Here is a 6,994-nt window from a genome sequence, read left to right on the forward strand (position 1 = left end):
AAATTGTTCGTTACAATCTTACTTTCTGTTTGTACTTGTTACCGTAGCAGAATTTCTGCGTCACCAAGATTTTGCAGCATCTGAAGGAAAGGCAACGATCGCTGTATCCTCGTTCGAAGAGATTCAATGGAATTGTACAAACTGATCGTCTTAAACGGCGTACTCCAGCCCCCATACGACAGATTTGAGATACAATACAAGGCCTGCTGAGTAGCATTTCAAATCGACCGGGAAGACCAGAAGCAGCTTTTTGTAAAATTTGAGAAGGAATTAGAGTAATTTCCATCTTCATTTTCAGTATAACGTTTTTCTAATATTAAATGCTCCACCATCAAAAATAGGCGCTATTAACGCTGTTAATTATTTATTGGGAAACGAAGTCTGTTTCTGGAGAACTGGACCAAGTACTTGAATTAGCGAGGTAAATCTTCTGTTCTTTATTAACCAACGGCAGTCAGCGGTTCAAGGACAGATTCAATTTATTTTTTCCACGTGGTTAATTATCAACAGACTATTCATCACTTAGCCATTCCTTTGGAGACGGGATTTATGGATGATGCAGATGGACCACATGACAATGAGGAACTGGCGATTGCAGGAGCGGAGCAGGAGCTTTACAAAGGTTGACGAATTGCACACACTCAGTTAAATTTTTCTGGTATTGTAACCGCATTGTCTATATGTAGAACTACCGACCTTTCGGTCACTATAGCAAGTGACCTTCATCAGGGCGACCCTGCCCCACATAAATTTCCTTGACTGTGACAATGACCGCGGAAGCCTACGTTCATCCAGAATTACCCACAGATTAAAGAAATGGTTAATGAAGGGGTAAACATACCCGTTCTTCAATGCATCACAATCACAAACAGTCACTCCTTAGCGGCTTCGGTCGAGTCGATTAAAGAAGTCGCACTACACACCTCCATAGTAAAAAGAGACTGTCTATAAGGAATTGAAATACATTCTGGCTAGACAGCAATTTTTATCTTAGTTCGATGATCCCATACGAGTCTACATAGCGTCGGAGATCCGTTTTAGTTCCTTAAAATATCAGGGATTGACACTGAGGTGGTCACTTGACAAAGGGAAAGTGCAGTATGATGTTTTAGAGCATTCTGAATGCTTTAGAGGGCATAAAATAAGTTGCATCGTGTCATACCAGAGAAGGAAAGTTGCTACTCGCCTTATAGCGGAGATGCTGAGTCGCGATAGGCACAACAAAAAGATTCACACAGTTAAAGCTTTCCGCCATTAAGGTCTTTGTCGGCAGTAGATACACATACACACACGCACACACACACACACACACACTCACATAAAGGCAACTTGCACACACGTCTGCTGCCTCAGAGAGCTGAGACCACACTCGTGCCAAGTAGACTCACGTAACGTGTTGATAGGGATCAGCCATCATTATATGTCAGGCAACGATCAAAATGGACTTCAGAGCAGAACGGGCTAACTCTTCTTGATTTTCCTGCTATTGAATCGTCAGAAGCGACGTACTGGGCAAATGTAATGCCGAAATCTTGAGAGCAATTGCAACCACGTTTAACAGTACTCTACGGCACGCAATCTCATTGTACACAGCGGCATGGCAACATCATGGGGGAGGAGGGGGGAGGGGAGGGGAGACGCGGTTCTCTTTGACTGACGGCCGGCGTGTTATGCTGTGTTCATATCGGCGGCCACATTTCCCATGGTGCCAAGGGCATAGGAACTGGACCAACGAAGAATCGTGTTGCGTGCTCTTACCGGAGGCGAGACGATTCAGTCTGAGTAGTTATTCTGGACATACCTTCATTTGGGGAGAGTTTATACTACGAAGATACCCAAGAACATTGGCGAAAACGATCGTTTTCCTGGTCCAGGCGTTATGCTGTGAGAAGGCATAACATTGCACCGGCGTAGTGACCTCCAGTTCTTTGAACACGGAACGTTCACGGTCAAAGTTATTGTGACTCTGTTCTCCTTCCCCATTTGCATCTTTTCGGAGGTGCAATGGCCATGATTTCATTATTGTGGATCACAATGCACGATCGAATCGAACAGTGCAGTTGGTGGAGCTCTTGGAACGTGAAGATATTCAGCGAATGAACTGTCCTCCCAGTTATTCCCCCTGTAGTGTCGCACAATAGTAAAGAGTTGGAAACGTGGAACATTGTCAAAGTTTCGTTGCCTATGCCGAGAGCCAAGAGCTAAGAGGATTACGCATATGTCGGAATGTGTTGCCACGCAGGGGCAATGGCCTGGTTACACACAACAGGCGAGAGAGAATTGCTTAACACGCGGGTGTGTGTTAGATGGAGACTTTCGTAGAGTGCAAGAGAGGTATAGCGTCAGCTGTCGTGCATTTCACAACTTCGCGTAAGTCTGTCATAACAACACGTAACTCTGTCGCAAGAACACCTAAGGGGCGAGTACGACAGATGAATTAGCAGTATAAGTGGAACGAATGCGGTCATTACAAACGAGCATGACGACAGAACGTCGCTCGTGCTTCCTTTAAATACGCAACGTCACAGTACGCGGCGCGGCGCTAGCAAGACTGCTCGTCCCGGATGTGGTATCATCATTACGAGTCAGCGAGGACTCGGGGAAGGCCGTTGATATCACCAAGCCACATTGTACTCGGCAGGAATAAAGTTGTTACGAATTAATAATGTTTCTTTGGCGTTTCTGACACTTCTACAGCCATTTTCTAGCATCTTGACAACTGGAGAGGTCACCGCTCGGCCATCCAGTACACCGTAGGCTACCGGAACCACCCTTATATGCCATCGAGCTAGTACGGATGCGGTGGGGAGATTTATTGCAGCACGTCCATACGCACACACGATCATCCAACAGTCTTCAACTGCACTGGCGGTGGAATGGGACGCCCTCTTGGTGAGCTTGGGAACATTCTTTAGAGCATATGTTGGTGTCCGAGGTAATCATAAAATGTGTTAAGAACATTGTTCCGCCTTTTGTAATGTCCAGGAGACCATCATAAATCACGGTGTATTCTGTGTAACTTTTGACGAATAAAAGTGTCATTTCACTTCATACCGTTGCGTACTTTTTCAGTCACCTTCTGCATCTTACTGTAACGGTTCTTTCTATGTATGGTCCAAGGTTCAACGAACTATGTTACTTCACAATGACACATCATGCAACGGTTAGTATCATCCTTTGTTTTTGCAGAACGGTGAACATGTGATTTCTTGATGTCAGTGTTGAATAAGGAGAAAGATACAACCACAGCAATCCGCTTTAAAAAACTAGTCGTCGAGTTGCCTATCTGCCAGGTGTGAATTAATTCGATGTGATAATACTTGTTCTGACAAGCTCTTCCTAGGGCAACTGTGTAATGGCATCTGTTATGAAGCGAAACTTGGAGAGACGCTCTTTCCACTGTTATCTGTCACTCTCCTGACTGTATCTTAGTTTTCGTGTGGTTGTGTATTGAATTCCTGAAGAAATATTTGAATAACCCCGTGTATTAGTGAGCCAGTTGCGAAGTTTAAGACAACTTTCCGAATTCAAGAATCTACAAAAGACAGCTTGTGAGTCTCAGTGCACCTAAGGAAAGATAAAATTAATGATGTGTGCCACAATACTGAAGGGACACTGCCTGCAGTGCCCCTGAATATTTCTTCCTTCGTGATGCGCACTACCTGATGTATACGGACACATCTATTTAATGCGAAATTGACCACTTGATATCGCGAGAGGCAGACGCGTAGGTATCAACGGTGGCTGGGAATATTGCGTTGTCAGCAGAGAAGCAGTAACAGGAGAGCTCAGTGACTTGGAATGTGGACTAATAATTCGATTTCACCTGAGTAACAAATGAATTAGGGGCACTTGATTACTTCTCAAACTGTTCAATTCAACTGTTGTGATCATGAAGTGGAAAATCGAAGAAATAACCACAGTCAAACCAAGGCTAGGCAGATCTCACGTACTGATGGACAGAAATTGCCGAAAGATGCAGAGAGTGACTGTAGCAAATTGCATGGGATCAGCGGAACGAGACACTTATGAGTTCCAAAGTGTTACTAGCAGGCAGTGAAGCCCAGTGTTTGTTAAGGACTGCTCACAAGCGACACGTTTCTGTAGTTAGTGCTAACCGAGGCTTGAGGTGGTGCAAAGAGCGAGGACAGAAGACGGTGGCTGAATGCAAATGAGTGATTTGGAGTGATTGGTCACGCTGTATCCTGTGGCACTTTGACAGTTTGGATTTGGTGAATCCCTGGAGATCGTTACCTGCTATCAAGTGCAATGTAAACAGTGATATATGCAAGGGGTGAATTTAGGGTAGGGGATGTTTCTTGGGCTTAGGCTATGGTCTCCTTATTTCGCTTTAGAAAACGCTACTTAGAATGGATATTGGCACATTTTAAAGTTTTTTTGTATTGTGTGCAGGGCAACGGCCTTGCCGCAGTGGTTACACCGGTTCCCGTGATATCACCGAAGTTAAGCGCTGTCGGGCGTGGTCGGCACTTGGATGGGTGACCATCCAGGGCGCCATGCGCTGTTGCCATTTTTCGGGGTGCACTCAGCGTCGTGATGCCAATTGAGGAGCTACTCGTCCGAATAGTAGCGGCTTCAGTCAAGAATACCATCTTATGTCCGGGAGAGTGGTGTGCTGACCCCACGCTCCTCCTATCCGCATCCTCCACCGAGGATGACACGGTGGTCGGATGGTCCCGGCCTGATGACGGAGTGCTTTATTTGTATTGTGTGCAGTAGAGGAACAGTTCGGAGACGACTGATTTTTGTCTCGCTATGGGAATGCATCCCCTCATAAAGCATCATATGTGAGGTAAAGGTCTGAGGATAACAGCATTCCTGAAGTGGACTAGCGTGCCCAGAGTGCTGATTGAGCTCAAAGGGACACCTTTAGGATGAATTATAACGTCGAGAGTCTTCAGCGTCCAACATCAATCCTTTCTTTGATTTCGGCTCTTTGGGGAAATCTGGGAGACCCTTTCTACAAGGATATACCAACTACACCCGACCACTTCTGTTCGAAGCCCTTTTGTTTAACGTTCCAAAACTGCAGCAGGGACTGCCACTCTCGAATGGGACTTCTCAGCCACAGCAGACGAAGCAGACTTTGAACCAAGTGTGCTGCACTATCATCCTTCAAGGGTGGACGAATGCCACAAATCTTCGTCAATGATAACCAACAACTGTTGCTTTCGCTTCTTTTCCTACACTGATGCTTTCACAGTTAGCAGAAAGTCTTTGTATCTTCTATGTGATTGGATAGTTATAAAATATTACTTCGAAATGAGAAAAGAGCTTGCGCATTACGAACGCCTTCCCATGTTTGAGTATGTGCGAGGCACCCTTCCCCCTAGCTATACATTGTTTGTGCAGTTTCAGACATGGCTGCGCTAGGTAGCGGCACTCACGGCCCAGTGGCTGCGCTGAAGAGGCACGTTTATGGCTTACTTGGCCCTTAAGGTGACATTAAGTGTTGTCACGCGCAGCGAGGAGCGGGCCCTGCTCCAATCAGACGGCCGCCGCAGCCACAGGTCCTGCTGCAGCGCCGCACCAAGACGCTGCTCTGCCGGCGGAACGACAGCTCAGGCCAGTAAATCTCCCCGAATATGCCCCCTGCACCTTAATAAGGCGGCGAGCCAGCGGCTCTGACAGTGTTGCAGAACTCTGTCTCTAGGTGTAGGACACTGTTTCGAGAGTCGTGCAAGTCACTTGCACCTGCGTAGATTATTGACCTGATAATCCGCATTTAAATCTCTTTTTGCACAACGTAGTAATACGAAGCTCTTTTGAGTTTGTTATTAACCACACCTCAGAAAGCTGGATAGGAACGAAGTCATCGTGCTGGAGAAGTAAACTTGTTTAAGGGAAGATGCTGGTATCAGAATGTTTAGAAAAAAGAAAATAAAAGAAAAATCCGGACAAGTACGAGTAACACTCGGCCACCGAGAGTTCCGTACAAACTTAGTTATCTGTACAGATAGTTCAGTCGCCCCATGACCCGAGCATCTCGACGATTTTTGCTTCTTATTTGTATCGATACAGGCAAGATACACGTCTACTCATTCCAGAGAAAAAGGAATCTTAACAGGAGGATGGACAGACAGTGGGGTAGCAAATGACCAAAAACATTTTTTTTTGTGTATTGTATTTACAAATTAACAATTTTCACTTAGTTGTGCCTTGAAACTTTGCATCTTGCCAAATTTCGTGATTATAGTCCAACGGAAAATACCATACACGTTTTGGTGAGTGAGTTAACGGGTATCAAAATACGTGACATAAATAGTTGTATCTCTTGATGCCATTGACCCGAAAGCTTCAATTTATTACACTTCCACGTGATAGTTGGAAGTTAATACGTGACATAAATATCAACTCGATACGTCTACCGTTCCTAAGGAAAAGGGTTTTTAACAGTTGGACCGGCGAACAGGCAGGCAGGCAAACGGATCACAAAGTGATTTTGTAAGGGCTCCTATTTCGCCGCCTAGAGTAGGGACCCTTCTTCCTTGTGTTAAATTATCTGGGGCAGCTGCAGAAATCAAAATAACGGCGCGTGGCAGACCTCAGTATCACAGAGTGAGGACATTTCGAGGAGATGGTAAGCGGAAATAAAATTAAAAATTGGGCAAGTGTGAGTGGGACTCGCGGTCTGAGGATTCCGTGCAAAGTTAATTATGTATACAGACCGTTCATCGATCACAGAAATCGAGAATACATACGATATTTGGCTGTTATCGGAATTGATACTGGGAAGATATGGATTCCGGGAATCCAAGACTTCCAATAATATTTTAATTTCAGCTTTGAATCTGGATAACTAATTACTAATGATATAATTACAAGTTACTAATGATATAATTACAGATTATTAATTATACAATTACAAATTGCTAATGATATAATTAGAAATTATTTATAATTACAAATTAACACTTTTCGGAATCTTTGCCTCTAATTGTGCTGTTAAACGTTGTTTCTTTCGGTATTTCTT

At 44.6% G+C, this 6,994-nt stretch overlaps 1 pseudogene; it reads left to right on the forward strand.

Moving 5' to 3' along the window:
- Positions 1-4,413: 4,413 nt before the first annotated feature.
- On the forward strand, positions 4,414-4,531 carry LOC124614686 (annotated as a pseudogene).
- Positions 4,532-6,994: the final 2,463 nt, after the last annotated feature.

Source organism: Schistocerca americana, chromosome 4 (assembly GCF_021461395.2).
Source record: "Schistocerca americana isolate TAMUIC-IGC-003095 chromosome 4, iqSchAmer2.1, whole genome shotgun sequence".
NCBI lineage: Eukaryota > Metazoa > Arthropoda > Insecta > Orthoptera > Acrididae > Schistocerca > Schistocerca americana.